Genomic DNA, 11,141 nt, shown 5'->3' with positions numbered 1-11,141 from the left:
TGTAAACTTGTTCTGTGGAAATTGTTAAAAGTAGTCCTTTTGCATAGAGTTGTATGTTTTTTTAAACTTTGCAATCATTGTTTTTTGTTTGGCATACATTTTAAAAGGAAAAGAATCAGTCTCATCATCACTCTGTTACTGTGGAATTGTCTGTAGGTAGGCAAGAGTCCAAGGTAACTATAAAGGAATAACTTATGTAACATTCCTAAACAATGTTGTGTGGCAAGAAAATACTATGGTTTAGGCTTAAGTAGGAAGTACCGCATAACTGCCAGTCTTTACTATAGGGTAATAATTACATAGGGATATTTCACTGGTTGTTACTGTGGTACAACATAAGGCCAAGATATTGTGCGACTTTACAAGCCATAACATAACATAACATAATAACCATAACAGATAAGGCAAAATAAGGCCTTTGAAACCATTCAACTTGAACATTGAACATTTCTATTTTTAGAAAAGACTCTGTGTCCTCCAGCTCCAGAGGCATGGGTTCAGTGAGGACGGGGGGAGGATCTGCGCTGGGTAAAGTTCACAATGGTGCACAGAAGGGCAGACAGTCAACAGCACAAGGGAAACACACAACACATTTCTGGGGGGCTTTCACAAGTCAGGGAGAGGGGTTAAGCAGGAGTTAAGGCAAAGAGTAGGAGGTCCACTAAAGGTCCACTAAGGTCCACTGTAAACCCAGGTTCTTCAGATTATAATCTCAGTTCTTGTCAAAACACCCTGCTTCTACTTGATAATGTAGAGGTTCAGCCATGGGCAAATAAACACCAAGTAAACAAAACCAGAGATGATCTTGTAAAAGCTTGGGAGCGTATCAGGCCCATCTCTGTGGTGAGAGGATGTGTCCTCAGCACTAAAGTGAAAGAGAAAAGTGAGCGTGGCTTCTGAGGTTCAGGTTGACAACTAGGCTTTAACATGCTCTGTAGTAAACAGATCTGTGTTATGGAGCTGTGTTGCCGAGCTGCTATTGGATTGAGTCGAGTACACTCACTGCACTGTAGATGTATTTTAGTCTCCAAGCCCGTCCTCATACTCATTCCTTTCCAACGATAACTTGATATTCATCTTTCCACTAATAGGCCTATCTCATCTGGTTTATTCCTCTGGGACGTCGTTAATGCATCCTAATCCACACCATCACACTGTCGTTTTAGTTCCATTATATTATCTTTACTGTTTCATTCAAATTGATTTCATCTTTATGATATCTAAGCATTTTTACTGAAAATCTTGATGCAAAAAAGTAAGGAATTCCAAGTTAAAGTATCTCAACCACAAATATTTCCTCTGTACTATAAATAGTTCCAAAGTGTGAGTGTGAGAGAGATAAACAATGTGACAGAAAGAAGACAGAAGGGAACTTTAAAGTAATCCTGCTCTTTGTTCACTGTTTCAGCAAATATGGGTTATGAACTGATAAGTTACGGGGGGGGGACTGCTATTGTCCTCAAACCAACAGATAGAAAGAAAAGGGGCATATGGGTGGGTTGCTAGGGAGAAAATAAAGAGAGAGAGAGAAAGAGCTAAAGAGAGAAAGTGAGTGAGTAGGAGAGAAGGCCAGCACATGAAGTCAGATTGTGTGTTGTCTGGGAGCCATGTGCTTAGGCCAAGCCTTTAAGTAAGTGGAGCTGTGAACATCAGAGCATGAATCATACTAGAGGAACCACTGCACCTCCATTCACACACAGTTGGAGGAGTCAGAAAATGGAAAACATTAACACACTGGGCCAAATGACAGAATAATGATAGGAAACATTTCCATGTAACTCTTCAATGACAAAAACTGAGGAACGGGAACATGCTCTATACTGGATTAGAGAAGAGGAATAGCCTGCATTGTCACGGGAACAACGAGACCTCCTTTAGGCCACTGGGGTAAAATTCACAACGGTGCACAGAAGGGCAAAATGTAGCATCGGGGGTTGTACAACCAGTGGCAGCAGCAGAGGCTTGAATGGCAAAAGCTGCATTGGCTGAGAAAGGAACACTGGGTGAGTTAACAGTCTGCAGTTACACCGTGGTAAAGGAGGCACAGTCCCAATGGCAGCAAAACTGCTTTGGAAATATGGATGAGAATTCCCAACACTGATGACAACCGAGTGTCTCCCTTTGTCTTACCTTCTTCGCACCACTGAGGTGTAAAAGTTCATGTAAAGGTACACGTAGCTGCCAAAATAAAGGAAACACTTGAGTAAATGAAAGATAAAGTTTATTGAAAGCAGGTGGTTCCACACAGGTGTGGTTCCTGAGTTAATTAAGCAATTAACATCCCATCATGCTTAAAAATGCCCAGTTGCCCATTATTTTGGATGCTAAGGCTAGAAGAAGAGATCTGTGACTTTGAAAGAGGCATGTCAAAGGAGCATAAGGGGTTTAAATGGTGTGTGTGTGTGTGTGCCAATGAGGGGACTCTATTAATGCCCAGGGCGTGAACCGGGTTAGCGTTAATTGCATTCAATTTGTAACCGGGTGTGAGCCAGGTGCCCCATTCTGGCTGACGGCGAAGTCGGCTCAAAACAAAAGGGACGTAGGTTAGTCAGCTGGAGTAATGAGTAGGATGTGTTTTGTGTGTGTGTGTCAGTCACCAGATCTCAAACTAATTGAACACTTATGGGAGATTCTGGAGCAGCGCCTGATAGAGCATTCTCCACCCCATCAACAAAACACCAAATGATCAAATTTCTCATGGAAGAATGGTGTCGCTCCAATAGAGTTCCAGACACTTGTAGAATCTATGTCAAGGTGCATTGAAGCTGTTCTGGTTCGTGGTGCCCCAAAGCCCTATTAAGACACTTTATGTTGGCGGTGTTTCCTTTACTTTGGCAGTTATCTGTATGTACACAACAAAGGGTGAGGTTTTATGGAATTTGCATTTACTGATGTGTGTGCAGTGCCAATATTGACAGTTCCCCTGTGCCTTCTCAGAAGTGGCTCCTCATCAAAGCCCCCATGCCTGCATCACTACAGAACTATTTATATTCTCCTCACTACTGTCAGTCTGAGATCCATCACTGCCTCCACACTAGAGAGGCAGTGATAGAAAATGAGAAGCTCAGTTGAGAAACATCATCATCGCTCACCTGGTAGTGGAGAAACAAGGAATAACTTCGTTGAGAGTGTGGAAGGCTGAACATTTGTCTAGTGTGTAACTATGTACACTATATGAATAGTATGTATTAATGTACATATGGATTCTAAATGTATCCATATGCAAAGCTTTATTTGAGGGTTGCCAGACGATACCGACCTTACCATTATGTTTGTTTACACTGAGCGGCACTGAAGTTGGAACACAATCATGGTTGCATTAAGACACCGTGGAGCCGGCGCAAGATATGGGTCGGAAAACATACCTCAATGCAGGGATAGAATATGCCAATGTACTCCAAATTTGACCTTTATCCAACCTGCTCCATCTAGAAGATTAAAATACTGTTTTAGTTTTCCCAGAAAAGCAGTAGCCACCTCAGCCATTTTGGAATAGCACTTCATGTTGAACAACAAAGGAGCTGATTGGCTGACACTGCCATTCCAAAATGTCTGAGGTGGCTACTGATAGCTAGCATGAGGACGAAAAGGGCAGTTTTCCAGGAAAAGTAGCAATATTTAAATCTTCAATGGAACAGTGTTTTAATGTAACCATGATTGCTTTCCGACCTCAGTGCAGCTCAGTGTAAACAAGCGTAACAGTAGGGGTGTATCTCAGAGTGGGGTTGCATGCACAGTGTAGTGCATATTGTGTGTAGTGTATGTTACACCTTTTTGGTTCCATGTAGAGCCCTCTGTGGAAAGGGTTTTACATGGAACTGAAAAGGTTCTCTCTGGAACCAGAATGGGTTCTTCCAAGGGTTCTCCTATGTGGTAGCTGAAGAACACTTTTAGTGTTCTAGATAATGTATTTTTTCTAAGAGTGTAGGCTTATGTATGCATGCTTGGGTCAGTGCATGTCTGGCTATTCTCTAAAACCCCAAGCTTCCTCTTCTCAGAATAGGGAACCAGCCTCTGTTTATCAGAAGCATACAGAGCAGACACAACACAGCTCTGGACTGGCTTTACTACAGGTTGCAAGGGCACTTGTACATCTATTTATGATGTTGAAAACAGTGACCCCAACACACACACACACACACACAGACTGTCCAGGGAGGCAGCTAGCCTAGCAGATAAGAGTGTTGGGCCAGTAACTAAAAGATTGCTGGTTCAAAACCCAGAGGGCAGTGGTGGAAAAATCTGCTCCGGTGAAACGTGGGTTAAATGCAGAAGACACATTTCAGTTGAATGTGTGCAGTTGTGCAACTGACTAGGTATCCCCTTTCCCAGTCTCCACACATGCCAACATTCCTCTGGTTCTATGCAGTAAACATTCTCTTCCATATAGAGAACTAGCCACACTATTCTGAGAAGAGAAAGCTTGGGGTTTTAGAGAATAGCCAGACATGCACTGACCCAAGCATGCATACATAAGCCTAACAGTTGGCTATAAACAAGTCAATGCTATGTAAGTCACAGAGAAGGTTTATTTTCAGGGGCCAAGAGAAAGGTAGAGGCACACTGCCGCCCTCTCTGACAACCTCACCTCATTCTTGAAACACGTGTTATAATTCCCTATCAAATAATCAGCCCTCTGTGGCTCCTCAAAAACCCAGGTAAGGCCCATGACTTAACCTCTTAAGTCTACAGAGCCTGATTTTGGGCACAAAAATGACTGACAATATGTTTACATTACTTATGTTATTAATTTCACACCGTTTTATAAGTCAGAACACAAAACACTAGACGGTTCTAGGACACTCAGGATTCTGTCGAATGAATGTGTCTCTGGCTCCATCTAGTGGTCGGCTAAATCTTTACCATGTATTTTGTCAGCTATTTCTCGTCACGTCAAAGGGGCGATCCCGAGAAAAACTGTTCTCCTGGTCGACACGCTAGCAAACTCGTCTCAGATTATCACTCGTGTACATAGTACATGGATGTGTATGAGCCGCATCGTGTTTCTCCTCCAGATCTGCTGACCAGAGCAGTTCATTTAGCCGCTGCTTCCTTCCTCTACCTAACACCCCATAGTATAAAGTAGAGCCCTGAAGCCCACCCCAGCACTGTGACGATTTAACAAATTAATCTACCCAATATCACTCTGCTGAGTTTGGGAGAGGACTCGATAACCATGGATTTTACTTTTTGTTTCCCTCAAGCAAAATCCTTCACTCGACAGTAATCCTTAACTAGACAGTCACCTGACAAAGTTCACCAACTACATACATACAGTATCAATGGAGTGTGTGTGTGTGCCAATGAGGGGATTATATTAATGCCCCAGACAAAACCCGGGTGAACAGGATTCGGTCGTGAGCTAAATCAAATTTTATTTGTCACATGCTCCGAATACAACTGGTGAGGACTTTACCGTGAAATGCATGCGTACGAGCCCGTCCCAACGATATAGTTACAAATCACAATAAAAAGAAAAATAGTAACACGAGGAATAAAATACACAAGAATGGGGCTATATACGGCATAGGTAATAAATAATATAAGAGTAAAATAAAGAACTGAGTAGCCTCGCTCTGTCGGCTCAAAACACAAGTGATGTAGGTTCAGCACGTGGAGTAATGAGTAGGATTCCGTGTTTTCACATGCGAAATGTATTGTTTTTTTTATTTAAAAACGCTTAATCTGCATTCCCGATGAAAACAGGTTCTAAAAATTAAAATATATATTTTATAGAAATTGTTGCATTATTTACAATATGACTGAGAGGCGCAGATTACCATTTGATTTGAGCAGGGCTCGCATCCCTCACTTTTCCATTTGAATCTACAAGCTCCGGAGCATGCAATGAAGCACAAAGGTGTCTATTGCCATCTACTGGCTCCATTTAGCAATGGTTTGCCTATGCATGAACAAATAGAAAGAATCAAGTCTAGATTCACAATGGCTCAAACTACATGTTCAAAGGACTATAAAACACTTTTCTATCTTGTCAGGTTGTATTGTTTTTTCTAAAATAATAAGAGTATTTTTTATCCCCCGGGGCATTCATTAATGATAGGCCACCTTCTCTCATACTAAAACTACCTGAAGTGAAGAGACACAATTCAGCAACTCTTGGAGGACAATGGAAGTTGATAAAGTGATTATATATTGTTAACAGTAAAACCAATGGGCTTATACCCTTCATCAGGGTTTTACAGAAGGATACTGTAATGGCTTCAAGTAATTCCTATCATCAACTTAAAATCTGACAGCTGATGCTTAAAGTTAGAGAGGGAGATTTAAGACTCCAGCTTCAGTGATTTTTGCAATTCGTTCCAGTCATTGGCAGCAGAGAACTGGAAGGAAAGGCGGCCAAAGGAAGTGTTGGCTTTGGGGATGACCAGTGAAATATACCTGCTGGAGTGCGTGCTACAGTGAGCTGAGATAAGGCGGGGCTTTACCTAGCAAAGACTTATTGATGACCTGGAGCCGGTGGGTTTGGTGATGAATATGTAGTTAGGGCCAGCCAACGAGAGCATACAGGTCGCAGTGGTGGGTAGTATATGGGGCTTTGGTGACAAAACAGATGGTACTGTGATAGACTACATCCAGTTTGCTGAGTAGAGGGTTGGAGGCTATTTTGTAAATTACATCGCCAAAGTCAAGGATCGGTAAGATCAAATCAAATTTTATTTGTCACATACACATGGTTAGCAGATGTTAATGCGAGTGTAGCGAAATGCTTGTTCTTCAGGTTTACAAGGGTATGTTTGGCAGCATGAGTGAAGGAGGCTTTGTTGAGAAATAGGAAGCCAATTCTAGATTTAATTTTGGATTGGAGATGCTTAATCTTGAGTCTGGAAGGAGAGTTTGCAGTCGAGCCAGACAGCTAGGTATTTGTAGTTGTCCACATATTCTAAGTCAGAACTGTCCAGAGTAGTGATGCTAGTCGGGCGGGAGGGTGCGGGCAGCAATCGGTTGAAGAGCATGCACTTAGTTTTACTAGCATTTAAAAACAGTTGGAGGCCACGGAACGAGTGTTGTATGGCATTGAAGCTCGTTTGGAGGTTTGTTAGCTTAGTGTCCAAAGAAGGGCCAAATCTATACAGAATTGTGTCGTCTGCGTAGAGGTGGATCAGAGAATCATCAGCAGCAAGAGCGACATCATTGATATATACAGAGAAAGGAGTCGGTCTGAGACTTGAACCCTGTGGCACCCGCATAGAGACTGCCAGAGGTCCGGACAACAGGCCCTCGATTTGACACACTAAACTTTATTTGAGAAGTAGTTGGTGAACCAGGCGAGGCAATCATTTGAGAAGCCAAGGCTATTGAGTCTGCCGATAAGAATGCGGTGATTAACAGAGTCGATAGCCTTGGCCAGGTCGATGAAGACTGCTGCACAGTACTGTCTTTTATCGATGGCGGTTACAATACCCTCTAGAACCTTGAGCGTGGCTGAGGTGCACCCATGACCAGCTCGGAAACCAGATTGCATAGTGGAGAAGGTACGGTGGGATTCAAAATGGTCGGTGATCTGTTTGTTAACTTGACTTTCGAAGATTGTAGAAAGGCGTGATGCTAGATAGTATTCCAAACAGATGTAAATAACAATTATTGGCTATCCAGCAAGCTAAATTGACTAAGAGTGAAGAGAAACAATACAACCATTTAACTGTTGTAAATCTCTACAACTGATAAACTGGTTTTACTATAAAAAAAAGTATTTGTCTAAGCATGCAGTTAGACATGGCTGTAGCTAAATACTGTCTGCCTACCTACCTATGCACATTTGTACAGTCTGGTCACTGTGCAAATGTTGAGGGTTATGCCATATTTATTTATATTAGGCTAGATATTGTTCTAAATGTAATCTATGTGCCTATGCACATGTACGCATATTCAACTAGTCTGTCCTAATGGTGTTACGCTGACACAGTTCAACTGTCATTCAAACTGTGGAGTATAATTTATTTTTTTTTTTTTGCCTTACAGATAATACCGTGTGGTGCCTGGGCTTCTTTCTGGATTGTATTCTTGTAGAGAGACAGAATTCCTTTGCCTGCGTGTGTCATTGTAGCAGAACTGTATCCCGTGAACTGTATCCCTCTCAATGGATTGAACAAGTGGAAGATTACTCAAGAGGGGATGAATAGCAATTGGAATGACAATTTCTTCATGACCACCTCTCCCATCATCTGCTGATCACCAGTGCTCTTAGCTACAGATTGTTACACCAAATAATGTGATTTATCCAAAGATTTTTGGTATCCATTACTGGGAGTTACAGGAAAGGTACTGTTTGGTGTAGAACCGAATTTTCCACCAACCTTGGCGATGCTGTCATCCTCAATTTGTGGAAAAAGGAGTCTCATAAAATGTCTGTGTCCAGTTGCAAGGGGGTCTGTTTGAATTTAGAAAACGCTCAGTTACTTTTTTTGCTCCATTAAGTAATCAAACAATTGGTACGCTGCCATCTTGTCTATTTCAAGTCTTCTCTCATTGATCAAGACAGGTGTCTGTCATCATGACATGTGGCATGGACACCTTTCAATGATCTGACAAACACAGCTGTAGCTCGGCCACCTTCCACCACAGATGCGGAAGGCTAACATCTGCGGATGTGGTGGATTGAGACGCAGCCCGTGCAAAAAAACATATCTCTAGTTTAAATTAAATGCATGAGTCAAGACTCTTAAAGTATTAAAAACAAAGTAGCCACACACTTACAGGTTCATTTAGAATGTGGTCCAAAAAAGTTACTAACTTGTGGTAACACGATACAGCTCTGATTATGTACTGTAAGTCCAAACCTTCAAAAGCTAACATTACATGGGACCCAATTACATTGTGAATACATGGCATTCAATTACACCAGGTTCAGCAGCGGGACGATGTTTGTTGTTGAGTGGATGGTCAGGGGGCTGGAACATAATGACAAATAATTTGTAGTCTGCAAATATTTCACATAAACAATCATTTCAAACCTTGCTTACATTTGTATACGATCACAAACACTGAGTGTAGCCTACAATACATTAGGAACACCTTCCTAATATTAAGTTGCATCCTCCTTTGCTCTCAGAACTGCCTCAATTCGTTGGGCGAGACAAGATGTCGAAAGCGTTTCACAGGGATGCTGGCCCATGTTGTCTCCAATGCTTCCCACAGTTGTGTCAAGTTGGCTGGATGTCTTTTGGGTGGTGGACCATTGTTGATACACACGGGAAACTGTTGAGCATGAAAACATCACTAGTTTACGTTTAATGCCAGAGCTTCCGAGGCATGCATCGAAATTGCTAAGCAGTGTTCTTCGAAAGAAGTGTGCCGATGCCTGTTTCACTTTGTCCGAAACGCGTGATCAATTACATCCAAAGCTTTGTTTTCATTTAACAACCACCCGATTGGTTTGTTTGGTAGAAGACAAAAAGGCTATGTTGCGCACATGCTACGGGGTGTGTAATTTTCCTGGTCTAAATTATTTTGACCAGCAGGTGCCACTAGTGTTCACGGTGTTGATCAAAGCCTCAAGTAATGAACCTGTTTTCGACACTATTGGTTGGAAAACCTCAATATGTATATATTATTATTATTTTTTACTGTTGCATTCACTTCTCCCCCCTGCTGCTCCCCCTATGGAGATTCCCAAACAGACTCTTCTCCTACCCCCACCACCCAAATCAAACTTTGTCACATGCGCCAAATACAACAACTGTAGACTTTACCGTGAAATGCTTACTTACAAGCCCTTAACCAACAGTGCAGTTCAAGAAGAAAAAAATATTTACCAAGTAGACTAAAATAAAATGTAATAATAAAAAGTAACACAATAAGAATAACAATAAGGAGGCTATATAAAGGGGGCACCAGTACAGAGTCAGTGTGCGTGGTACAGGCTAGTTGAGGTAATCTGTACATGTAGGTGGGGTCGAAGTGACTATGCATAGGTAACAAACGAACAGTGAGTAGCAGTAGTGTATGTCGTGGAAATTTCCTGTATTACCAAATCATGAGAGAGCAAACCACACACAAGTCAAAGTTATCATAAAGTCCATCTTTAATTATATGAGCTTCATCACAACCCTGTGACTCTCAGATCAATTCAGTGTCATAAATTAATTATCTTAGAGTCCTTACAAAACAGTCCTTAATATCATTTATAGCCAAGACACACCCATCAAAACTCACATGACGAATAACATACCTTAAGGGAACATTTCGACATTTTCTGTATGGTTAGTGAAAAAGTCCATATTGCAAATGTACCGTCCCTTACTAGACGTCCGAAAACATTTGTTAAATTCGGGGACGGCGTCGGGCCGAGCGGCAGGGCCAGACCTACCGGGAAGTCATCAAATGAACTTTGTCGGACATTCGGTTTTCGTTTTATAAAATAATCAAATTTTGGTCATTTTTCCGCTATCCCGGAAAATCCCACAAGAGGGCATAAGCAATCATACTGCAATTTGACAAAACATCACGAATCACGACGGGCCTTATCTCGAAAACTGAAAATATTTCGAAGCCGAAACTTGGTGAGCATAGGTTTGGCATAATGGGCAGTTGGCCCCGAACAAGATGGCGTCTAGGCCTCAACGGTTTTTGAGTTATGGCCATTTTTCTGGGATTAAAGGTCCAAAATGAAAATAGAGAAATTATTTTTTTCACTTCACGTCAAAGTCAAGGAGCCTCCGGTGTCAATAACAAAAAAATCAGCCATTTATCTATCGTCATTTAAGAGAAATCGTACAATGACAGATTTGTGATGTTCAAATATAGGTGTTTTTTTCAACAGTTACAGATCCAGTTGCAGGGTGTTCATACGAATATTTTTAAAGTGTGCTGCGGAGCTCTGCGAGATTTCTGTGATTTTCTATGATTTTCTGAAATAACACACACTCACTAAACCCTCCGTAAATAACTCAGTTCTTAACGTAAAGACTTAAAACTCAGGATTCTGTAAAGGCATACCCCAATGAGGATATGAGTTTATTTATAGCTTCCTGTGCCAACAGGAAGTGCCTTAAATGGTGTCATAGTGGCTGTATCCAAGGGTTAAAAAGGTCAGATCTTTTTAAAACTTCATATGTGTGATTAGGCAACCCTCCTGAACTGTAAAATCAGTCATTTCTCCCAACAGATGTCAAAGAAAAGCT

This window comes from Oncorhynchus masou, chromosome 15 (genome assembly GCF_036934945.1).
Source record: "Oncorhynchus masou masou isolate Uvic2021 chromosome 15, UVic_Omas_1.1, whole genome shotgun sequence".
Taxonomy (NCBI): domain Eukaryota; kingdom Metazoa; phylum Chordata; class Actinopteri; order Salmoniformes; family Salmonidae; genus Oncorhynchus; species Oncorhynchus masou.
The sequence above is the reverse complement of the archived record's forward strand: the minus strand, read 5'-3'. Positions refer to the sequence as shown.